The sequence below is a fragment of the Cupressus sempervirens genome, chromosome 9 (assembly GCF_028749045.1).
Source record: "Cupressus sempervirens isolate cs-2001-9-10 chromosome 9, ASM2874904v1, whole genome shotgun sequence".
NCBI classification, from domain to species: Eukaryota; Viridiplantae; Streptophyta; class Pinopsida; order Cupressales; family Cupressaceae; genus Cupressus; species Cupressus sempervirens.
In genome coordinates, this window is record NC_143126.1 from 124,572,012 (window position 1) to 124,599,775 (window position 27,764).

Sequence of the window (27,764 nt, forward strand, 5' to 3'; positions counted from 1 at the left end):
TTTTCAGTATTTCTCCTTAATTCTATTTCTACATATCTGAGGAGTCTAAGATCTAATTTTTGTGCAACCATTGGTATAATGATGTAATCATAATCTGGTTGCATCTTTAAAGATTTTGATCATCCAAGACAATTATTTCAAATCAGAATGTGAATAAGGTTTAGTTGCCTTATACCAAAGAGATTCCATGGTGCTGCCTTGAATTTTGATGACTTTGTTCTGCTTTGTTTATTTTGGAATTTTTACAACATAAATTTGAGGAAAAATGCAAGAATATAGGGAATTTAGCACTTAAAGAAGCATACTACGGTATTGGAGGATGCAACTTAATGCATAAGCTCAAGTGAGATCCCTTATGCTTGAATAAGAAGAACCAAGCATTTACTTAAAGAGAATTCTACTATCATCATCAAGTCAGATCTATGAGGAGTTGATGCTTGCAAAATATTTTTAGTAATTGACCATAAAAATGCTTTGACTATCTTGTTAAGAATCTCTGAATTTGGAGAAAATGTTAAATGAGTTCTTAAAATTATTTGAGACTAGTATATTTAGTACACAGGATAAAAAATTGAAAGTTTGGAGAAACTATTTAAGATTTCATAGAACCATTTGAGTCACATATACAAGGCATAAGGAAGAGTTGTAGGTTTGGCTTAAGAATATTGATTATGGTATGGAAATTGTGATTTGCCACTATATCAAATAACAACCAATGGTTAGACATGCACCAAAGGTGTCAAGTGAGGAGTGTACCATAAATCGTGCTAATATTGAGGCTCCCCAAGAACCAAAAATAAGAGGATGAAAAGAAAACAAACAAACTAGACGAGCAATAACATAGTCCTATATAATGATCTATGCTACTTAAAATATATAATATTTATGGAGAGACAAAAGATAAAGAGGAAAAGAGTTAATAATGTGATTGTTCTTTGAGTACATCCATGCTTAGCTACCATTATAAAATTTGAAATTTGGTCCCTTCCTTACCTTGTGAGGTTTTCATTTTAAAATATTAAGATAAAATAATATCGCTTGTTATATTTTCATCCCCTTTGAATGTATTTTCCTACTAGCATTTACCTTCGAAAAATGTTGTTTTTTGTCTTGTAATATTCATGTTTGATTTCCTATGAAATTTCATCATGTTTGAGGAAAAAACTTACCTCTTATTTACTTTGTGTGAATATCATTGGCTGTATCTACTTTGAGAACATTATTATGTGCTTATCTTCCACTTGAATTCAAATCCTTTCATTAATATTTCTTTTGATAGACCAAGATATTTGAAAAATAGGCATCAGTAGCCTCAACTTGCCTTCACATTCTTGCTAAGCATCATACTCAATTTTCATATTAATAGATTATGTTGTGATGTTCCAATATTGTTGTATGTAGAATTTTTGCATGCTCTTACCCTTTTTTTTCTTTTCTTTTTTAAATTATTATTTTTTGTTTGGTGTATGCTGCTTGTACTTGGTTCAATACCTTCTATTCTATCATGATGCATCATTGTCTTCTTTAATATGCATTGCATTAATATTTCTTTCCCATGTCATGCCACATCTTGGGAAGTCCATTAATTGAAAAATTTCCATTTTAGTTGAATAGCCTACCAAACATTGAATGGTATGTCATTGATTTGTATTTCCCTTAATTTATTAGTTAGCTCACTAACCTAACATTATGACATATTCTCAACATGGATATACTTTGAATTTGAATGACTCATATTGGATACATGCACATCTCTCCTTCTCGTGCCAAAATGAGAATTTCTAAATAGGTTAGGTACATTCATCAAATGGGTGTATTCAGAAAAGGTTTTGGAAACTTGGCAGATGTAACTATGGAGCTATGGAATCTAGTATGCTAAGAACATTAAGAATTATCTAAACATTCACAACCAAATAATAAGCAATATGCACGATAAGACAAAAGGAGACACTATGAAGGAAGACAGACCAAGAATGGTAAGCTCCTCAAGTGTAACCGTCATAACTTCAATGTGTCCAACGATGAGGGATGTGTCCAATGATTATGGTCAATTTTTTGTTTTGTTTTTTTTTGTTTGTAAAAAGTGGTATTAGAGCTTGGTCATAGGTTCAAATCTCCTCAGGTAATGCTAGGGGGAGGTGGGAGGCGGGGGGGGGGTGTGCGTAGACTAACCACCAATGTTCCCCTTTGCGATTCATGGCATGGCTTAGCTGCCTCTTGTGTTATATACGTCTAGTGATTGTATTGGGCATGGACAAGTTGATCATCTAGTGCAACAACCCTAGCTTGTAACAAGAATATGATGGAAGAATAAATTGCAAGATATAAAATGTGATTAGGAAAGTGTACCATAGAAGGGCTAGATGTGTGGGTGCAACCAAAGTGATCAGAGTTTTAGAAATTTAGAGGGAAGAAAGGTAAGGAGAGGGTAATGGTGAAAAAATCAGTGTGGTAGATATGCTACAAGACATTCAAAGTTTTGTGAGCTTAACTTTGATGAAAGGCTATGATCATTAAATGAGTTTGCATATTTTAGAGAATGCAAGATTTGATTACTTTGTGGCAATTGTAGTATTGGTTTATGCATAAAGTCACAATCTATGTATGATTTTTTCCCTTTCTCGTGTTTGATTTGAAGTCTATAGTCAAGAGGTTTTACTCTATTGCATCAATATTGGTTTCAATTGTGTATGCTAGAATTCAAAATGTCATGCAAGTTAGGTCAAACTTGCATGTCCCTTGCCTACAACTATGCATTATTCTATTTTCAAATGCTTAGTGCCACACCTCTACTTGTTACCTTGTGTTGGATTGAAATTGAGTGTTAAGTGCATAGGAGTATCATATTTTTCATGGATATATCATATTAAACTTACCTCCCAATCTCACAATTTTGCTATATCATTCCTTGTGAGCAATTTGGGTAATCTATGCTCCTTGATTAAATATTGACAGCATGCCACTCAATTGACTCATCTAATGGTGAATGAGTGTCTAGATGGCTTTAGGCTTATGCAAATAGGTTTTTGGTTTCAATACTATCAAGGCGAACACTCTTCATATGGAACAAATCTAAGCCCTTTTTACTTTGATCATGAACCACCCTTACAAGCATTCTAGTCCTTATCATCGTAGCACTAAAGCATTTATGGGATTTTCTCCATATAGAATATAGAACGATGATTTTCTTGTACTATTGTTAAGTTAGTTGTATGCAAAGTCCCCTTTTGAAAAACAATAGTTGTGGTCCTTTACCTTTTTTCCTACCAAACATCTTAAAATGTTGCCCAAACTTTTATTTACCACTTTTATTTGACCATCAATTTGTGGTTGATTTGCAAAAAAAAATTTGAAAACTTTCTTCAAGCTTCTTCCACAATGTTCTTAAACATATTCAATTTATTTATCTTAGTTTGAAACTATGCTCTTCAATAAACCATGACATCTACTTACTTGGAAAATATGTGTGCAATATGAACTATATGATTTGTTTCTAGCAAGGAATGAAATGTGTCATGTTGGAGAATCTATCAACCACCATCAAAATGAATAGTGGTCTCTTTGGGTGCTTGGAAAATCAAATACAAGATCCATGCTAATGTCTTCTTATGGTCTTTTATGTATAGATAAAGGTTGATATAAACTATTATGTTGACTAACTCTCTTAGCCATCTAACGTACCCTACAATATTGTACAAACATTTTCACATCCTAATACTATAGGGTCTAATGATGGTTATCTATTACAAAGGCAACTATTTTATCTTTCTTGGGCATCTTACTAAATTTCCATTATCAAGTCCTCTCATGGGACTCCTCGGGATGCATGTTTGGCTTCCTACAATAGAATGCAATCATGAATTATATAGACCAATAGTTTTTCTTTGTTTGTGGTGACAATGTTTAGGCAATGTTTGCATGCTTTAAAGCAATCAAGATCTTCTAGATAAAAATGTTTGCAAATTTTCAAAGCCAACAACTTCAATTTTCATTTGTACCAACAAATTTTTCCTTACCGAAAACATCTAAAACTCTATTAGAATTTTGATGCCCATGCTTAAACAACATGTATTCTTTGCAAAAACTTGACCCATTTTAATTGTGTTTTGTTCAACTTCGCTTGATTTTTCAAGTATTATGAAGTTTGATGATTAGTGTGTAGAACAAATTCCCTTCGTAACAAATAATATCTCAATTTCTTTATTGTTTGAACAATAGCATAAAATTTGTGATCATAAGAAAAATATTTCCTCCTTGAGTCATTGAACTTCTCACTAAAATATTAATTGGGTCTTCCCTTCCGACTTAATATTGCTTATATGGCACTAACATTGGCATCACAATTAAGTTGAAATGCCTTATTGAAATTTGGAAGTGCTAGAGCAAGTTGCTAAGTAGCTTTCTAACTCAACAAATCATAATTATTGGTTGCCCTTGTAAATTGTTTTCTATCCCCTCCCATTGTTTTTAAAAAAAATCACATATGCTACAAATTTTCTTAATAAGATTTCTATAAAAAGTTGTCAATTTGTGATATGATCTTTCCTTAGGTATACTTCTTGACAACCATTAGTTGCTCAAGACCCATCTTACAACCCTCAACTAAGATCACAAAACCTAGGTACACCAACTCTTGCATGAAGTTGCATTTCTTCAAATTTAACAAAACTTTATATTCCTTTAATATCTCAAAGACTCTACAACATGCATCAAATGTTTCCCAAAGGTTTTGAATAAGAAAATAAGATCTATCATCCAAATAGACAATAATAAAGTTACCCAAAAAATGAATTCCCCATTCATGAGCCTCATGCACTAGTGTTTAATGCATGGATTTTTTAAAAATGACATCACTAAACATTTATATATTCATTTTTTAATTATGAATGCTATATTTTATTGATCTCCTCCTGATATCTTGATTTGGTGATACCCACTCTTGAAATCTAGACATTATTTTCTTCATCAACGCAAGAACCATTAGGTAGCACAACTGCTAAACTTAAAGTTGAGGCAAGAGAATAATCAAAGACTAGAAAATCATTGAAGCCCACTACCCCAATAAACAAGAGCAAGTAGATTCTTCTAAGACTAAAGGTTCACTTTTAACAACTATTGTTATTGATAAATGAAAAGGTAAAAGCATCCTACCTAAAATGAAAACTTGCCAAAGGTAGAGAGTAAAGAGAAATTAGATCTCAAAATCTTAGGCTAAGAAGAGTAGGAGGAAGAGATTCCTTTATAAAAAAAGAGGATACAAATTTTGAACAAGAAGCTCCTCACAGAGTGAGTGATTGTCTTGTCTATAACCAAAAAGGAACCCTTCACCTCCTCTTCATAAATGAAGAATTTATCAATACCACACAAGATCCATAGTCCATTGCTTGCAAAGGTTCCTCCTTCTACTCTTATATTATCCTCACATTGATGAAGGGTACTCCCCTTAATAAAATAAACACAACAAAAATAGAGAAATAACAAGAAATTGCAAGAACATAAAATTGGCTTCTATTATCTTCAAAAGCATGAAATTGCAAATCTCAAAAAACCAATGTGCAAAGCCACATGACATTTCCCTTACAATATTTTGTAAGCCAAAGCCACCATCAACCTAGAACTACCCTAAACTATCCTAAAGGCCTTCCTTGTAGGCAATTTTCAACTGCCCAAGAAGGTTCTAGAATTTTATCCCAAGACCCTGAGACCAACCAACCCTACATTATTATTATTTTTCATACTTTATTAAATTAGAGTTGGCACAAATAATTTCATTTTTCATAATTTTAGGTAGCACAACTTTCAGATACCATAACTCATCAATCATTGCTCTAATTGATTATAATAACACCTTTTAGAAAATGGCACATAATTTATGTCACCTATCTTGTAGAAGCTCCCATCAGTCGAGGTTGCACCCCTTTTTAGGCCTTCAAAATCGAGTCTAAATTATTTGTACCAAAAATTCTTTATAACTTCACAAATACAATTGGTATTGCAATGAAACTTCACTGGTAGACTGGTATATCAAAAATGGAGCTCCATAAATGAAATCAAAACATTTTGAACTCAAATGACCAACTTACTAAAAATAGTAAACTTCTAAATAGAAAATCAACACTGAAATAGGCCTCATTTGAAAAGACAAAACAAAAATATTTTTGGGTGACGCAATAGTGCCCTTACACCCAGAATGCTCATGCACCAAACATCTAGGGTAATTTGAAAAGGTTTCTTGTCACATCTCAGGTGTTTAAAGGAAAACCAAGACGATTAACATCTTTTGTCAGCCATGATGAATCTTCATTGTGCTTATGTGACCTCATTTTCAACACTTCATGGTACTATGTCAAACCTGAAATGTTAGATACGGGTAAAATATTCAATTCATTGGGCAACTCTACTTTATAGACATTTCCTAAGTAATGCTTCTTTAGTATTCTACATGGTCCAAACTTTTTCATTTTCAACTTATTATGTGTTCCAATAGAAATTACTCATTTCTCAAATGAACCATGACATCATCTCCAACTTGAAATTTCTTATGCCTCATTTTCTCATTTGTCTTAAACTTATACTATGTATTCAATTTAGGGGTATGCTTCATCACATCCTCATGAATGTTCATCAAGTACTCTACAAAATCTCCAACTTCAATAGTACTTGTCTCCTCTTTTTCCAACTTCCCTAATTCAGAAGCATTTCTAGGGCTACTTCCATATACTATCTGACATGGCAATTTACCAGTGCTCCTATTGGCATAATTATTATATGCAAATTCTACTTGTGGTAAAATCAAAATCTCATCCCTTTGATTTATTTCCAACCAAACATCTCAAAAAATACCAAACTCCTATTAATACATATGTATGTTCATTAGTTTGTGGATGATGTAATGAGAAAAATTTCAAATCTGTCTTTAACTTCTTCAACAATGTCTGCCAAAAGCACCCAACAAACTTGGTTTTTTGATCTAAAACTATGCTCTTCGACAGACCATGTAATCTCACCACTTATTTGAAAAATAATTGTGCCTCGTGAATAACAATTTTCAAAGATGACACAATTCAAGACTCTTATTAACTCTCATGGTCCACTTAAACTTGTTATCCCCTCTCATTGTTTCATTCAAGGGTCCATGGAGACTACAAAAACTCATGATAAAATTTCTGTAAAAGCTAGCCAAACCATGAAAAGATATTACCTCAATATCACTTTTTGGAGTTGGCTACTCAAGGACACCCTTCACCTTCTTTGAATCTATTTTTAGACATTTTGTTGATACTGCACATCTCAAATAGACTACTATTCTTCACAAAACTGCACTTCTTCAAATTAATCAACAATTTCTCTTTCCTTAACCTCTCAAACACCCTCTAGATATGCATTAGGCAATCCTCCAATGTCTTATTGAATATCAAGATATCATCCAAATAAATGATGACAAAGTCACCCAAAAAAAGTTTCAATACCTCATTCATGAGTTGCATAAATGTTCTTGGGGTATTGGTTAATCTAAGATACATGAATAACCACTCATACAACCCCTCCTTTGTCTTAAAGGAAATCTTCCGTTCGTCTCTTAGTTTTATTCAAATTTGGTGATATCCACTCTTCAAATCTTTGTGAAATATACAAATCTACTCAAATAATGTATAATGTCATCCATCCTTGGTAAGAGAAAAATGTACAACATTGTGATCTTATTGATAGCTCTAGAATATGACATATCCTCCATCCTCCATTTTTCTTTGGTGCTAATATTGTTAATACCACACATCGATGCAAACTCTCTCAAATTAATCCCTTTTACAACAACTCTTGTATTTAGATTTTCAACTCTTCACTTTGTTGGTGTCATTTTGTGTATTGTCTTATTTGGAGAACTGGCTCCTTCAATCAAGTCCATTTGATAATTGATCTTCTCACTAGTGGAAATCCATCAAACACATTACTGAATAAAATATCTTGAAAGTCATCCAACCAATTTGCAAGTATTGTAGGTACATCTATTTATTTACCAACTTTTGGAATTAATGCAAAACACATATGCTTATGCCTCATACCTTCTAGACCTCTTTTCCATCAACTAAACATATTTTGGCATTACTACATACATTTTCTTCTATGTCCTTCAATACCTTAAGCTTATGTCTCACTTTGTCCTTTATCAGAGAATAGGTGTTCACACAACCATCATTTACAGTTGCATGTCAAACTGTGATGACCTTCCCAACAACATATGACATGCATCCATGGGCATGATGTCACATAGTACCTCATCATGGTAGCTCTCAATCTTGAACTTTACCAGACAATGTACCTTGTGGTCATCCTACACCCAGGAAAATGGATGTGACTCTCTCTCTCTCTCTCTCTCTCTCTCTCTCTCTCTCTCTCTCTCTCTCTCTCTCTCTCTCTCTCTATTTAACTTTGTGATCATCTCCTCTAATATGAAATTGTTAGTGCTTCCACTATCGATAATCACATCACAACACTTATCCTCCCACTTGCACCTAGTACAAAACAAGCTCTTTCTTTGTTTAGGTTCATTCTCATCACTGAAAAAAGCTCTTCTATTAACAAGGAATTCTCCTCTTTCAAAATCTTCAAAATATGATGACTTGGTATCTTCATGTACATGTCCAACTCTTTCTTGACCTTCAACTCTTCTATTTTTCCTTGGTATTGAGGACATTCATATGCTTTATTACCTTTACCATAATAGAAATAAGCTCCATGAAAACCTCATCTTCTTGGTGCTTTCCCCCTTCCTTTCCTCTTTGATCCCTATTATTTTGATCATGGAAATGATTGAAATTATTTTTCTTTTAATTTTGACTATTTCTTGCCTCATCATTCTTTTTCTGATATTCATTTCAATCTTCATAAGACGGTTGGATCTTCCAATAGGACTATAGTGTCCCCATTAAAATAAATCATTAATCAAACTATTGTTAATGGGTCGATTGATTTAATATATCTTGGACCCATTTTTGTTTTGTTTCTGTAGTTTGTGTTGTCATCAACTACCTTTGTACACCCTTGGAAAGTTTTCCCTAACGAGTATTTTAGGGCGACTTGTTAGTAGTCATTAGATATGCAATTTGGATTACTTTCTCTGTACTACGAATTCCTAGTGGAGTTCTCTGTTGTTCGCCATTTTGGAAGTGAAAGACCTTCCCTATTTGGTTTATCTAGTTTTGGTGGGATTTAACTCACCCTATTCCATCACCTATGACACTTTGCTCGGATCTAGAAAATCAGAGCATCATCTTTCAACATATGTTAATTAAAGAATTATTTGTGTTCAAGTCTCTATTATTGTGTCTAGTTTTCATATAAATCTATTGTGTTTATGTATAAACAAGACTGCATTCATAGTTGTGGTTTATCATTCTTGGCTCAGACACCTAACCATGCGGCTTCTGAAACATTCCTGTACTGCTTCTTCATTTTTTGTACGACCTTCATTCTATCTTCCATACATCATCCACCCACACATTTGTACAGCCCTCTTACCATACTACATTTGCATATTGTCTATTGTACAGACACCATACCGTATGACCTTCACCTCTAGTCTACTGTATGATGAAGATGCATTTTCCATACATCCATTAGGCCCCTCCCAGATGGCCATCCAACTCTACCAATTGTACATCTCTTCATTTTCTATTGTACTATCTACTTACCACCACGTACAACTAGTTTGTTTATTACTTCCCCATCTTGCACACCGTATGACCTCCACATCAAACCAATAAGGTACCATATGACCTATCTAGGCCTTCTTGTCGCATGTGGTAGATTGTATTCAGATAGTCTTTAGATAGACACACACAAACTTGTTACTACGAGTTAGAGGGACATTGGAACATTATAGTGGTATCAGAGCTTCGATCCTCCCAGCCTATGGACAATGAATAATAGTCAGAATAGAAGAAGAACCTATTCCATTGATAGAATGGCTATCGAATCGAAACCCACAACTGTCAAACTTGTGGCACTTCTAAGAGAACTTGCGAGGAATCAAACAAAGATCAATGATACTCAACAACTCATGGAAGAGACTCTTAAGAAGTTGGTAGACAATAAAATATCCAGAGAACAAAATGGTCACAAGGTGGACTCGATGTTGGGTAAAGTAAATCCTCATTCAACATGCTCTCAACCTTCCATGCCATCTTTTCCCCCATGGATGGAGGCACCACTTGAAGGGAAGCACTTGACTTTTGAAGAAATGCAAGAACAACTGAGAGAAGACTGGAAGAATGTGAATTTGGAAGAAGATATATCCTACAAAGATTACACAGATCTAAGAATGAGATATTTGAGAGGCAAAAACAAAAGATATTTTAACGATGATCTCGGGAGGAAGTTGAGTAAAGTAAATTTTTCTCCATTTGATGGATCTAGATCCATATCTGCACAAGTGTGGGTAGTGAAGGTCGATACTTACTTCCAGCTTAATCCTATGCTAGAAGAAGAAGTAACTAAATTTGTAGCATTATATTTGAGGGAGTTGCATATGAATGGTGGCATCAGGGTAGCATCACACTGAGGCATGATCAAATAAACACCTACACAAAATTTACTGAGATATTGATAGATCAATTTGATGGTAAGGATCTGGAACTCAATTTCAAAGATTTGGCATAGCTGAGGCAAACTAGATCAGTTAACCAATACATTGCAGAATTCTAGAAACTCTCCATTTTGGTCATGAACATTTATGAAAGAAGACAACGAGTGCTCTTCATGGATGGTCTGACAGAACCACTAAAAGGTTGGGTAAAAGGGTTCAATCTTGGCACCCTTCTAGAGGCTATTGAGAAGGCACATAGTATGGCATCATCCTCTCAAGGTTACTCACACTCCAAATCGTTGGCATTTCTAAGGGACAAAGATAATAAACCTCCACCGAGGAAGCTGTCATTGGATGAAGCTACAAAACATGAGCTATGAAGGAAGAAACTATGTTTCAACTACAACGGACCATGGGAACTTTGGTACAGGTACCTCGAGAAAGGAAAGATCCACTACATTAAGGTTGTGTCTAATGATGAGGATGAACATGAAGATATACCCACTAAAGAAAACCAATCCCACAAGGATACCAAAATGGTTAGTTTGAACCATACGGAAAAAATTACAACATTGGTATGACACGAAGGTACTATTGCCCTAGCCGATAGCCCAAGGTGCATAATGTTTCATGTATGGGGAACCATTCAAGGATAAAGGGTTATGGTGATGCTCGATAGTGGAGCTACTCTTAACTTTATCAATGCATCTCTAGTGAAATGAAGAGGTCTACCTATGAAGACACACACATGATTTCAGGTCAAGGTTGCTAGAGGGACTCTTCTGCCCTACACACACCTTGCTCCACAGCTAAGTATCACAATGGAAAATTTCATGGTGACCGAGGATTTTTTCATAGTGGACCTTGATGATATGGAGGTTATTCTGGGCATATAGTGGATGGAGACACTTGATGAATATGCTCAAAGCTTCTAATGGATGGACTTCACTTTTGTTGTTGATGGCAAGAAGGTTGTTCTCCATGGAATGGAAAATGAGGGTCCAAAAGATGTTTCTACACATTGAATGGAGGCAATTTTTTGGCATGATGACATTTCTTGGGCTGCACATTGTTTTGTCTTTGTAAGAACCTATAAAAGGGAAATAGACACTTTTTGAAGATGATGATCTCTAGAATTTTTTGAGTGATCAGGATAAAATTTTTATAGACATTCCTTCTGGCATATTTCCTCATTGAGGGTTTGAGCATACAATTGAGTTGGAAGCAAGAGCCAAGCTGGTCATAACCACAACCTACTATCATCCAAGGAAATTTAAAGATGAGATTGAAAAGACGATTCAAGAATTGCTAGAGAAAGGATGGATCTATCCAAGTTCTAGCCCTTTTGCATCATCAGTGGTATTGGCCAAAAAGAAGGATAGGACAATGTGCACATGTGTGGACTATTGTGCATTAAAAAAAATAAAAAAATAAAATAGATACCTCATTCCAATGATAGATGAGTTGTTGGATGAATTACATGGCGTAGTCTATTTTTTGAAAATAGATCTCTATTTTGGATACCATCAGATCCACATGAGGGAAGAAGACGTGGAAAAGATAGCTTTTCATTATCACTATGGGCATTATGAGTTCCTAGTCATGCCATTTGGATTAACAATTGCACCTACTACATTTCAATCATGCATGAATCGCATCTTCAAAAAACAATTGTGTAAGTACTTACTAGTATTTTTTTATTATATTCCTATTTATAACAGGACATGAGAAGAGCACCTAAAGCATATGGAAGACTAAGGATTATGAAGGATTAGTCTTTGTTTGCCAAATTATCTGAGTGTGAATTTGGTATGACAAAACTATTGTAGATGGGGCATGCTATCAATAATTAGGGAGTTCAAGTTCATTAGGAGAAGATTTAGGCTATCCTTGATTTGCCTCCCCCAAAATCACTCACAGAATTGCAAGTATTTTTTAGACCGTGCAATTATTATCGGAGGTTTGTTAAAGGATTCTCTCAACTTAGTGCAACTTTACTGGATCTAACAAAGAATGGTTCTTTCTAGTGGAATGAAAAGGTACAACTCACTTTTGATAAGTTGAAAGAGGCAATGAGCACTTGTCTCGTATTTGCATTATCGAATTTCACTCGACCATTCATTCTGGAGTGTGACATATCTGGAGAAGGCATTGGTGCAGTGCTGATGTAAGATAGACACCCCATAGCCTATGAGAGCAAGAAGATTTCACAAATAGAAGACTTATATTCCATTTATGACAAAGAGAGTTGGCCATCCTACATGCACTAACCAAGTTCCGATAGCATCTAGTGGGTGCCAAGTTTGTCATTTGTACGGATCACAATAGTTTGAGATATTTTATGGAGCAATGAGACTTGAATTAGAGGTAGCAAAATGGGTAAGCAAGGTTTAGGCTTTTGATTTTGAAATTGAATATGTGAATGGAAAGAACACTGTGGTTGCAAATGCTTTGTCTAGAAAACTAGTGATTTTCTTACTGACTTAGATTTCACTTGACTGGAAAGCACATTTGTTGGTAGAATATTCCAAAAACACATTTTTCTATGAGCTAATGGATGGCAACACCTAGGATGATCAATACAAAGTGGTGGATGACATCATTTACTATAAGAATCAAATATATTTAGTACTGGAATCCAAATTGAAGCAGAAAATCTTGAAGGAGGTACATGACTCACTCTTGGCTAGACACCCGAGCTTCCTAAAAAATTACAGACATCTCAAGGAGAGGTTTTCATGGAAAGGACTTAAAGGAGATGTATTGTAGTCTGTAAGAGAATGTGCAGTCTACCAGTAGAATGAATTTGAACATACTCTACCCACTAGGTTACTACAACCTCTACCAATTCCAAACCAAAAGTGGGAAAGTATCTTGATGGATTCCATAATTGGACTTCCTAAGGTGAACAGAAAAGATTGTATCTTCATAAGATTGTATCTTCGTGACAGTTGACAGACTGAAAAAGTACACACACTTCTTCGCCATCCCCTCAAATTTTTAGGCTGTACAAGTTGTTGATCTATTTTTTAGAGAAGTCTTTCGTTTGCACAGGCTACCCTAAAACACTATCAGTGATAGGTATGGACGATTTATTAGTATCTTCTGGACATAACTATTTTGGTTGGCAAGGAAAAAATTGTCATCAAGTACTATTTACCTTCCTCAGACAAACAGACAAACAGAGATTGTGAACAAGAGACTTGAAGGTTACCTTCAAAACTACATTTTGGCACAACAATGGGTGTGGGTCAAATGGATACACCTAGGGGAGTATTGTTATAATACCACATACCACATGTCCATTAAGATGACACCATTCAAATCTCTATATGGGTATGAACCTTTTTCCTTCATCGACATAGTTTTTGGAGATAGTCACACACCAAGAGTGAGGGATTGGTTTTAGGAGGGACAAGACATCCTAAGATACTTGAAGGAAAACTTATAACAAGCACATAATCAATAGAAAATGTATGCCAATAGACATTGAATTGAGTGAAGTTTCAAAGTGGGAGACTTGATCTATCTCAAACTTTAACCATACCAGCAATCCTCATTGATTGAAAAGGGAAAAGAAAATTTGAAGCCATGATTTTATGGCCCTTATCAGGTAGTTCACCACATAGGTAAAGTTTCCTATGAGCTATAAATTCCAGAGGGAAGCTATATTCATAATGTTTTCATGTTTCCTGCCTTAAGAAAACACTTCACTCAGATCTGGCAAATCAAAGCATCATCTTTCAACATACATTAATTGAAGGATTATTCATGTTCAAGTCTCTATTATTGTGTCTGGATTTCAACTAAATCTATTATGTTAATGTATGAACAAGATTATATTCACAATCATAGTTTATCATTCCTAACTCAGACACCTAACCGTGCGGCTTCCAAAACATTCTCGTACTACTTCCTCATTTTTCATATGGCCTTCATTTTGTCTTCCATACATCAGCCAACCACACCTCTATACGACCCTCTTACCATACTACATCTGCATATTGTCTATTGTATGAGCAAGAAGCCTCTTCCATACAACCATCAAGTCCCTCTCGTATGGCCATCCAACTCTACCAGCTGTCCATCCCTTCCCTGTCTACCATACGATCCACTTAGCACTATGTATGACCAATCTATTTATTACTTCCCCATCCTGCACAACATATGACTTCCACATCAAACCAATAAGGTACCATACAACCTATCTAGGCCTTCTTGTAATGTGTTGTAGAATGTATTTGAGCAATCTTTAGACATACATACACAAACCTATTACTAAGGGTCAGGGGGACATTAGAATATTATAAGGACCTTTTCCATCTTGTCTTCTTTCAAACTTCTTGGTTAGTTTTTCTTCCACCCTTAAGGAAAACTAGTATGCCTCCTCAAAATGGGTCATTTTAACTAGACTCAACTCTTCCTCAATACTTGGCATTATCCCATTAAGGTAAGTAACATAAAACTTTCTCCTTGTCAGCTTCCTTATGAATTGTTCTGATGAAGACACAATAGAAATCTTATGTATACTCTTGAACAAATATTCCTACTTGCTTCAACCCTTGCATTTTACTTAGTAGATCAAGCTCATATTTGACATAAATGAATTCTCTCTTCAATTTTTCCACCATCTAACCCCATCTTGTTGTCTTCTCCTTTCCTCTTCTAGTTCACTCCAACTAAATCTCCTGCCACCAAATTTTTGTATGCCATTTCAATTTGCCCTTCACAAACCTGACCCTCTTAAGATCTTTGCTTTCTTCATACTCAAAATATTCTTCTTGATCATTGATCCAATCAATCAACACCTTTGGGTTAAGATTCCTTGTAAAGGACTTCAATCTTAGTTCTTTTTCAAATCTTGGAAATGGTTATGAAAAATCTATCCTCCTTAGGGTCCCTGGTCAGTTCTACTCCTTGTTTAACATTTCCTCCTTTGAATTTATCCTTTCTTTCATCTCTTATTGCAATGCTCATTCTTCTATGAATCTCTTATTTTAATTTTTACACTTTTCTTGGGGGGGCTCTAAAATGCTCAACTGTCACACCTCCAACTCTTTTGCCATGTTCCCTTTATGGAGGTATTGTCACACTTATCGCTTAAACCAACAACTATGGTCCTAGTACAAATTATCTCACAGTCGGTAATATGTCTACACACTCAAGAACTCTCACTTTAATACCACTTGATGAAGGGTATTCCCCTCAATAACACAAACACATAACAAAAATAGAGAAATAATAAGTGGGAAGAACAAAAAGTTGGCTTCGTATTATCTCCAAAAATATGGAATTATAAATTTAAAAAATACAACATGCACAACCACATTGGTGTTTTCCTTACAATATTTTGTAAGTCATAGCCACCACTAACAACCTAGAACTTCCTTAGACAACCCTACGGGCCTTCCTTATATAAACAATTTTCTACTATCTAAGAAGTTTCTAGAATTTAAGCCCAAGACTTTGAGGCCAACTAACCCTAAATTATTATTATTATTCATATTTTATTATATTAGAGCCAACCTAAATTATTTTATTTTTATAATTTCTAGTAGCACAACTTCTGGAGACCATAACTCATCAATCATTGCTCTGATTAACTATGATAACCCCTTCTTAGAAATGATGCTAGGCAGTTAGGGTTGGACCCGCTTTTTGGAGGCTCTAAGGCCTTCAAAACTGAGTCCAAAGATTTTGTACCAAATATTCTCAATAACTTCACAAATACATATTGTATTGCAATAAAATTTCACCAGTAGGTTGATATATCTAAAAGAAACCTCCACAGATGAAATCAGAACATTCTGAGCTTGCATCACGAACTTACTAAATACAGTAAGGTTCTAGAAATAAAAATTCTACACTCAAATAACCTTATTGAAAAGACAAAACATAAATATTTTTGGGTGATGCAAGATTTCCCTTACACCCATTATGTTCTTGCATTAAATTTTGTCCATGTAAGTAGTCTAGCATCCTTTCCTCTTCAAAGGTCACTTATGAAAAGTTATTTTTTGAGGACATTCCTCTTGCAATTAGGGAGCAAGATGAAACTAGAAAGACATCAGACAATAAAGAATATAGGTACCTCTAAGGTATGAAGAAAATAAACAAGAAGATCTTGTCTAAAACCCTAGCTTACTTCTATTTGAAGGTAGGAAGGTTGGAAATACGTGATGGTGAGGTGTATATTGAGTGTAACGATAGTGGAGTGAAGTTTACAAAAGAATTTGCACTGGATCTTTGCCTTGCACGAATCATGGCGGGCAACATCCCTCATTGGATATTTTCTTTCAATGGTGCTTTTAGCATACATGGCCACTTTCTGCCCTTATAAGTGGTTCAAGTAATTTGACCCTTGTCCTATAATATTACTTCTGAAAGAAAAATGTTTCTTTTCTTTTATCTAGAATTTTAAGAAATTGAATGTAAAACAACTTCCTAAGAAAAGGTACTTCTTCCTAAAATGTAAAAATACTTTTAAAAATGTGTGTTCCTTCGCTAGTTTTCTTATAAGTGAAGTATTGGTTTGTGAACAATATTTCATTGTAACATTGCTTAACTAAAATGTAAAACCCCTTTTTTAAAAATGTCCCTCTTCATTGATTTTTGGAGAAGTAAATCAATGGTTTTAGAGAATGTAATGTAGAACTTATGAAACGAATGAGTGAATGAAATATTTAAATAACATTTATGAGTCCAAAGCAGCCTATGAGATTTGGGTCATGTCTAAAACTTAAACTAAAATGTAAAGCTTATCAATAGGACACTTAGTATTTTTAGGGGACACTTAGTTCTTTTTAGTGTCTCACTCATTTTAGGCTTTATCCAATGCCATGAGATTTGCAAGCTAGCAAACTCTCCAAAAAATGGATTTTGATAATCAGGTTTGCAGTGTTTTCGAACTATTTTTCCTCAAATATGTGGTCCAAACTACCTTTCTCCATAATCTATGGATACCTAGATCTTGTTGGAGTTGATGAAATCCAACTCCGAAGATGCCTAAGATCACCTGCATGTGAAAACCTGTCAAAGGGAAGCCAAGGAAGGAAGAGCGTGGAGCAAGGGAAAAACCCTAAATGGACATGAGAGAGAAAAAGATATTGCAACACAAGAAAATATGTATTTACAATATGCAAAATGTGATTATGAAAATACAATGAGGGAGCTCGAATATAAAGAGCTTAAGGAATCTCCTAAAACAAGCTAGAAGATGCTAGGAGATAAGTGTGACAACTAAGCATACATCCACATGAGGTGGAAAGTCCTCGAACAAGGTGAGAGGATAAGTATGGCTTAGAGAGAACAAACTCCCGTATTGTCAACAACTTATAACAAACTCCTAGACTATAACTAATAAATAAAATGCATTTACCTAAGTAAGCTTAAGCAAATAGAATAAATAAATAATTATTAATTATTTACTCTAACACCCCCCCTTAAGTGTAACTTAGGGAAATGCCTTAAGCTCACAAAACTAAGAAATGCAGAAATGCAGAATGGGTCTTGGCAATGAGGCCATTTTAGGTACCCATGTACAATGCAAAAATATGCAACCTCTGTAAAACAGGGAAAGAGAGAAAATCACGTGGGAAAAACCCTCCCCCAAAAAGAGGTAAGAACCTAGTGAAGAACTGAAGAAGCCTCCAACTAGGAAAATGTCCCCTAAAATAGGAACAAGGAGTGATCATGAAGAGCATCACTAAAGAATGAAGAAGCTGCAAAATTTGTCATCAAAAAGAAAACTGTTGATCTGAAGAACCTCCAAGGAAGAAGAAGGCACGAACTAAGCATGTCTATATGGTAGATGATTCATCTCACCGAAATGCATAGGTAGCCAGCCACTGCAATCGCCTTGTATATAGGATCAACCATTGAATACATAGCTCACACTATCGAACCATTGAACCAATGATGCATTAGAACAACATAACCCCCCCCCCCCCCCCCCCCCCCCCCCTTAATGTAGATGGGGTGAGATGACAGGCAACTAAAAAGGTGGGCCAAAGTCTCCTGTAGATGAACCAAGAACGATGAGAGAGGGAAAGAGGTACAAACACCTATAAAGACACGATCAAACTGACTCTGCATGGGGCTAATGTCATGGAAGGCACACTCACTTGACAAAGGGAGAATGCCTAAAACAACAAACAACTATCCCCCATGGTGCTTTATGAAAATAATGCATGTACAACTGACTCAGAAACAATGTTCATGACCCTTGAAATGCAAAAGTGGCACTTTATCTTAGTGTGATACATAAAAGTGCTTCAAAATGCTAGCTACAATGATTAGAACTAAAAACAAACTTCAACAAAACATAGTATAGCCTAAAACAAAGGAAACCATGCTAGGAAAATGATCCTCGGGCCTAAAACACTCAAGATATCCACCATATAGCAAAAATGCCAAAAATATGATAGAAAGAGCATGGGCCAAAAACTAAGGAAAAGGAACTCATTTCTAAAAAGTACACAGAACCAACTTTCCAGAAATATAAAGTTTTCAAAAAATTGACATGAGATGCCAAAGATATGCTTGCTGGAGTAAAAAAAACAACTTCAGACCTCAACTAAAAAATGGGTAACAAAAAATTATCAAAACCTAAAAATACCTACACCAATGTCTCTATCTTAGAACTAGCTTTTTGGCACTTCTTTCAAATCAGAAAAATACCTCTGTATGCTCAAGTTATGGCCAAAAAATACAAGTAGGTCAAAATGACCTTAGAAGGAGATGTGCAAGAGGATGACGTAGTGCTAATGTCAGCATTTCACTGCCCTAAATTTGACAGCCTTTTAGCCATTACAGTAAAAAAAGGTGCCATATGGCAAAAGAGTAACGTGGTAGGGGTGACATGGCAAGGTGCCATGTGGCACCCAGGCCACGTGTCACCCCCGTGGGCTACCAAGTGGCAAATGTGTAGAGGGTGGCATTGAGATGGAGTCCCTACTGGCAAAGCGGTGAGGGAGCTGTAGAACCAGGCTGAGTGCTGACTAATGGAGGAATAGTGGGCAGAGCTCTACAATGGGTGGCATAAGTGACGGCGTCGCCTGTAGAGAGCGGAGGATGGGCAACAACTGAGCCACAGTGGCCCTGGGGTGGCGCTGTCGGCTGTAGTTGTTGCAGGCTGCTTATTGGTGGCGTGGCAGTGGCTCCATAGTGGTGCGGCAGCGACGCGCCCAAAAATAATTTTTTATTATTATTTTGATCCACAAATCATCTGTACAGCCGTAGGGAAGGGCCTGCAAGTAAAATAATTTTGCCTCCCGGAGCTCTATCTCCAAAATTAGCAAGTTTTATATGAATCCTGACTGCAAACGGCCTTTCAGATCTAATGGTAGCATCTATTTGGGCTAAAAGTGCTCTAAAAAATTGCTCTACCTCTGATTTGAAGAAAAATTACATAAACAAACTAGGGTTTGTGACTCCAAATTATGACTTCAAAAATTCTTCGAACAAGAAGCAGCAGGGAGGCTCTGATACTATGTAGGAGTTGAGAATTCGACTCCGATAATGTGCCAAGATCACCTGCAATGCAAATAGCTTGCTGAAGAGAAACCTAGGGAGTAAAGAACTTAAAGCAAATACAGCACAAGAGAATATTTCATAGTAGGAAATTATAATTGCTATGTGAAAATGGAATGAATTTACAATGAGTGAGAGACCAAATAAAAAGGCCTCATGGAAGTTTGTAGAACAAGCTAGAATGAGGTAGGAGATAAGGTTGACAACTAAGCACACATCCACAAGAGGTGGAAAAGATAAGTATGCTAAAGGGAACAAACTCTTGTGTTGTTAACAACTAACTTGAACTACATGTATTAACCTAAGTAAGCTTAAGTAAATAGAATAAATAATTAATAATTAATAATTTACTCTAACAGATTTGATTTGACATCATTGTATGTTGAGCACTCCATGACAAAATGGTGCCTCGTCTCAACAACCCCCTCTATTAAGCACATCTTATTTTCCCATTCTTCTTTTGACACCAGTGAGAACCAATTTTGAATTGAGTAACATGAACATTTTTGTCTTTTAATATTAGTTCCTCCATAAGCTTTCTCTTTCCTTGTGATTTGCAGGGGAAATTAAATTCCTTTATATAATGACTTTTTCCTCCTATTGTACTTACCACATGATACTTCGAAATTTCTCACCAACTTACTTTTTTATTTTTTCACTACTGATAAGACATGGAAGAATTTGTTTTAAAAATATTTTTCTTATTAGTTTTGGTAAATTAAATCACTTATTTTATTGAATGAAATGTAGAACTTCTGGAAAAATATTTGTTTCCCTCTTTTTTCATCATCTCTTGATGTAAGATTTTTTCATGGACAAATTCTTTTTGAGCTATCAAAGATCTATTGACCATATTTAGAATTTAGTATATTATATATTGAAATGTAAAGAGCTAAAAAAATATCATATCAATAACACACACACACACACACACACACACACACACACCATGAGACTTGCAAGTCAGTACACTCTCCAAAAAGTTGATTTTGATAATTAGGTTTACATTTCTTTCTAACTGTTTTTCGTCAAATATGTGGTTCAAACTACCTTTCTCCATAATCTCTGGATACCCAGATCTAATTTGACATCATTGTATGTTGAGCACTCCATGACAAAATGGTGCCCCATCTCAATAACCTCCTCTATTAGGCACATCTTATTTTCTTATTCTTCTTTTGACATTGGTAGAGAACCAATTTTGAACTAGGTAATGAAGTTTTTTTTAATATTAGTTCCTCCATAAGCTTTCACTTTCCTTGTGATTTGTAGGGGAAATTAAATTCCTTAATATAATGACTTTTTCTTCTCGTTGTACTTACCACATGATACTTTGAAATTTCTCACCAACCTACTTTTTTTTTTTTCACTACTAATAAGACATGAAAGAAATTATTTTAAAAATATTTTTCTTATTAGTTTTGGTAAATTAAATCACTGATTTTATTGAAGGAAATGTAGAACTTAAAAAAAAAAAAAAAACATCCTCTTTTTTCATCATCTCTTGATGTAAGATTTTTCATGGACAAATTCTTTTTGAGCTATCAAAGATCCATTGACCATATTTAAATTTTAATATATTATAGGCTGAAATGTAATGAGCTAAAAGAAATATCATATAATATGATATTTCTTTTAGCTCATTACATTTCAGCCTATAATATATTAAAATTTAAATATGGTCAATGGATCTTTGATAGCTCAAAAAGAATTTGTCCATGAAAAATCTTACATCAAGAGATGATGAAAAAAGAGGATGTTTTTTTTTTTTTTTGGAGTTCTACATTTCATTCAATAAAATATATATCTTTTAAAAAATATCTATATCTATATCTATATCTATGTCTATATCTATATCCATACATAAGTTATTTATATGATATTTTTTTAGCTCTTTACATTTCAATCTATAATATATTAAAATTTAAATATGGTTAATAGATCTTTGATAGCTCAAAAGAATTTGTCCATGAAAAAATCTTACATCAAGAGATGACAAAAAAAGAGGGTTTCTTTTTTCTTTTTTTGAAGTTCTACATTTCATTCAATAAAATATATATCTTTAAAAAAATGTAATGTGCGGGTAAAGATCTAATAGATGCACATTCTAACTTTGTAAGGATCTAATAGATGTACATTCTAACTTATCATATCTATAATATGGATTTTCGTGATTTTTTGGATGTCTCTAAATTTCAGCTAGTTACTTGGTTCATTAAATACAAAGTGTTAAAAAAAGTAGTAACATTTGATACTTTGTGTTCTTGCACCAATAGAAATTCACTCAAAAATGTTTAAGTAATTATTACCAAATGTTCCAATAGTGATACACAAGTGAACCAAATGCCAACTAAAAAACCTAAAATATAATAAGCTATTGATAAATGTATTAGCATTTTAAAACTTGATCACCATATGAACTTAACATTTATTGGACCCCTAATTTTATCCTACTTAAAGAGAAAATAGTCTTCTTTGAATATATGTTCTTTTAGAAAGATTTCTTAAATTCTTATTAGTTTTTTCTGGTTTAATATTATAAGATATAAAATGTAGAATCTATGAAAGAAAATTAAATGTGCTTTTATTTCTTTGAGGAAATGAACATTTGAAGTTTCTAGTTGTTTACCCTTCCTTCTCGTAGGGTGGTTTTCATGTGGCTTTGTTTTGCTAACTTGCTTTAAGTTTTCTTTAATTTTTTCGCTGACTTGTTGAGCTTTTCTTTCCTTTGTGTGTTGACTTTGCAACCTTAATACTTCTTAGTTCAATTAAATCTAATAATAATCTAGTGTGATACAATTTGACATGGAATGTTGATAAATATTAAATTAATTTTTATTATTTAGTCACATTTCATACATAGATTTTTATTTGTAAGAGTTAATAATGTTTTTGTGGGAAAGTTGAAATAGATTCAAAAATTGGTCACTAGAATCTATTCTTTTTAGATACAAGTTTTCCATGGAAGGTGAAGTATGTATTGAAGTTAGGTAATTAGTATTATATTTTTAGGTGATATAATACATTATTTAGATTGAATTAAAATTACATATCAATAGTACAAAGATTTTTGTTTGTAAAAGTTATTTATTTTTGGAAAATGTAAATAAATGGAAAGTTTATTGGTCATCATGACAACCTTTTTTAGATGGAAGTTTGACATAATATTATAAAATTGAAGGTGAATTCTTTATTGAAGCTAATTAGTATTATATTTTTTTTGATTGACATAATATATGTTTTAAATTGATTTAAATTAATTGAATATTTGTTGTTCTTTTGTGAGTTTATATAATGATTTTATTAAAAAGGATTCTAATATAAGGTTTTTTCCTCTTGTTCCACTACGCACACGTTGTTTCACTGCCACTTCTACCATAAAGTTCAACTTACACAATGACAATATAAATAAATTGTAAGAATTTGGTATAGCTCTGATACCATGTAAGAATTTGCCTTAGGAAAAAATTCATCCAAGAACTAAGAACTCAAACACAAGCACAATTGTAGACCAAAAATGAATATGATCAATTAATCAAAGTATGTCCTAATACATTGCTCTATTTAGTATGTGATGTACAAACACACTAGGAGTGCCTGTATATAAAGGCCTCTCAGAAAGCACCTAGAATGTCTCTAGAAAGAACTAGGAGATAAGATAAGCATCATGACAACTAAGCACATGCCTTATCCATCATTCCAGATGAGTGGATAAGAATGACAAGGTTGTAGACACCATGTGTATAAAAAAGGTGCAGACTCCTATGTTGTCAACATGGCAACTCACAAGAGTACACATAGTCCTAGGTGGCTAATAAATAAATAATAAAAAATATGCATTAACCTAAGTAAACTTAAGTAATTGTAAATAGTAAATACTTATTTACACCAACACCCCCCCTTAAGTGCAACTTAGGGGAATTCCCTTAAGCTTACAAAAATTAGGATGAAATGCAAGATGGGTCCCAGCTACTAGGCCATGTTAGGTACCCATGTACATAATGAAAATGCAATCTCTCATAAAGAAGAGAAAGAGGGAAAACCACATGGGAAAAACCCTCTCCCAAAAAGAGAGATGAAAAGGGATGCATGGATGGATGGAGTAATCAAGATCACCCCATTACAACATACATCATGTATATTCAATAGAAAAATGGAGAAGGACAAAAACTTCGAAGAGGAAAAAGTCCCCCACAAAAAAGGAGAAGAAGGAGATGAGGTAGTCCCCCCACCCTAAAGGTAGTATGCTGATAAGTGAGAAATGCTCTGATGTAGAAGCTGATCCATGAACTTTGAATGATGTTCTTCCCCTTTGGAAGAAAAAAAATGCAAGGGTACAAAGGAGATATGTCCCCTGTATGGAGAAGGAATCTCTAAGATGAACGGTTATCTCTGATACTTGTTCAAGTGTCCCTATGTCGATGTTGATGATGGCTTCCTCCAAAACTACTAAGAAGAAGTGAAGACCGAACAAGGAGTGATGTAGAACCTATTTCAAGGAACCAAAAATCTTCTCAAATGACAAAGAGACCTCCTGTAGATGTTGTACATAAGTATCCACAATTACATCAGCCCGAAAAGACTGATCATGTAGAGAATGGAAATGAGGGTCAGAGTGGGCCCTTGCAATAATTGTAGAAGGATCATCCTCAATAAAGAGAAGTGGTAGATCATCAAAGAATTCTTCCAAATTTTCTATGTGAGACTCCAAGAACAGAGTTGAAATGTCTAGCAAGAAGTCATCACCTGAGGTTGGAAGACCATGTTTACCCTGTTGTGCTGAAGTACATGAATTTATCACTACGACAGTGCATGTATTATTTTCCTTAAAGAGAAGATGAATATCATCAATAATGTCTCCCACATCTTCAATGTGAGACTCCATGAACCAGGCCTATAAGGGCGGGAAGGAAGCCATCACATGAAGGTAGAGTAGGAAGACATAAAGGGCCCTACTGCACTAAATCTAAAGCATCTGTGGCTAGAATAGGATCAGTAGGAGAAACAAGAGCTAGAGGTGTGATCTCATTTGAAGAGGATGTGGCTAAAACTAGAGGTATGATATCTTCTAGGAATGGAAGAATGGTTGGATCTCCATACTTCTCCCAAAGATACATCCAATAATCATGTGGATTCTATATCTAGGCAACCGGCTTATAATAATCAGAAGAAGAGAGACTAGTAAGAATGATACAAATCAATCTACCAATAGATTCCTTTAATTCATTAGTGATCAAGTCATTGGAACATAAATAAGGAAATACTTCCTTATGCTCTCTCCTAAGATGATCAAGAAGTGTATCACTCCATGCATGATAGTTGTTGTTTGTTAACTTGGGTCTAATGCCATATTGACATGTCGAACAATACTCCTCTTCCATGATGGACCAATCAATGAACCCCCAAAATACAAGAATAATGAATCAAAGAACCACCCCCCCCCCCGCCTAATGTATGATTTAGGCAATTGATAGCCACTTGCCAATTCAAGGCCTATTTCTGAAAGCAACATTTTTGTCTACATAACCTATATTATGATTACAGGTCTAGAAAGTAGACAAAAAAATATGCACTTTCAAAAAAAATAGAACCTGATTTGGAGTCCAGATGAGCCTGTACTAAGCATTTTAAGTGGCAAAAATAAGGATTTGCGAGTTGTAGAAAAATTCAGGAATAGAGATCTCAAACCACTTGCACCAATGTGTAGATCACGAAATCCTACCCCAAAACAAAACAAAAAAATTGCTTGCAAAAAAGAGTCCGTATGAGGGAGATATCGTTGTTTGAAAAATGTTGGTGTTGTTATTTTTTTTGAGTCGCTATCATGCCTCCAAAAATCAAATGGCTCTAGATTTTGCCTCATATGTTCGATTTGGATGAAACAAAATCTAATCACGAGGATCTTTGGATCTTCTGAATGTGATGCAAATATCTGATTTACACTAGCAAGCTTCAATCTTCACCTACAAAAAATCTCTCCTATGGCCTGATGGCCATTTTTTTTGAAAAAAAATAATGAAGATCCAAAAAATTTTGTAGAGATGCAAATGAAAAAAATGCAGATCTAAAAATTAAATGTATAGATCTTGAATGATCATACCAATTCTACAAATTGGGCCTTCTAGTGCTGGTTTGCAAAAAAATTGCCTCAATTTTGACTATGCCTAGGGTAGGCAAAATTACAGTCAAAATTCACCAAATCAGTGTTTTGGATGCAATGAAAAATTTAGATCTGGCTCTAGACACTCCCAATAACTATGATACTCCAGATTCAGGCTGAGGTACTGAAGCAAGAAGATGGTCTCGAACGGCTATGTGAAGAGAAAATCTCCAAGCTTTGATACCATGTAAGAATTTGGTATAACTCTAATACCATGTAAGAATTTTCCTTAGGGAAAAATTCACCTAGGAACTAAGAACTCAAACACAAGCACAACTGTAGACCAAAAATGAATATGATTAATTAATTAGAGTATGTCCTAATACATTGCTCTGTTTAGTATGTGATGTACAAACACACTAGGAGTGTCTGTATATAAAGGCCTCTTAGGAAGCACCTAGACTGTCTCTAGAAAGAACCAAGAGATAAGATAAGCATCATGAAAACTAAGCACATTCCTTATCCATCATTCTAGATGAGTGAATAAGAATGACAAGGTTGTAGACACCATGTGCTTAATTAGTGTGCTAACTCCTATTTTTTCAACATGAAAACTCACAAGAGTACACATACTCCTATGTGGATAATAAATAAATAATAAAAAATATACATTAACCTAAGTAAACTTAAGTAAGTGTAAATAGTAAATACTTATTTACACCAACATAAACAAAAGATTGATAATTTTACCCCAACACCATTAAGTGAAAAAGGATTTCATTTCACTAAGCAAACCATATCTCAACTAAAGGAAGATGCTAATGAAGCATATAAAGATAAAGACATCTAAATCTCCTCCTTTCAAGCATTGTGTGCACATATATGGCAAAGAATTACACTAGCTTCAGGTCTTCCTCCAAGTGAAGAAACTAGGTCTTGTTTTTCAATGATTTGTTGATTGAAAATGGTCCCTCCATTCCCTTACTCATACTTTGGCAATGCTTTCCAAGGAGTAAGTAAAATCATCACAAGAAAAGAGCTTTTGGATGATAGTAGAGCTTCAATAACCTTATTGTTGTTGTACCACACCATAGCATCACACCAATATGCTCAAATTTGAATTGAATTAGACAAGCTACCAAGAATTATGGATTTGAATGATTTTACTATCACTAATTCTCCAATAAGTGTTAGAAGTGGATGAGCAAATGAATTTGATGAAAAATTAATTGTATATTCTGGATGTGACAAAATAGGACATATAGATGTAGAGGTTTGTCTTCTTCCTCAAACCATGAGTGTTTTTGAATCTGATACACATTTCATTTTCCCTTTTAATGATTGAGAACAAAGATACTTTTATAGGGTTACTTGTACATGAGTAAAATTTGTTAGGATTTCTTTCAAAATGTGAAGGGGCTTGCTTCTCTTTGAGGCACCCCCTCTCTTCTATGTCCTTGATAATCAACCTTTTTAATAGTTAATCATTTGTTCCATGTACAATCATTATGATTGTTGAATTCTAGTACATCTCAATTTTAAAAGTGG

The 27,764-nt window shown here is 34.5% G+C and overlaps 1 pseudogene; it reads left to right on the forward strand.

The window, feature by feature from the left end:
• Positions 1–10,997: 10,997 nt before the first annotated feature.
• On the forward strand, positions 10,998–27,561 carry LOC149537843 (uncharacterized; annotated as a pseudogene).
• Positions 27,562–27,764: the final 203 nt, after the last annotated feature.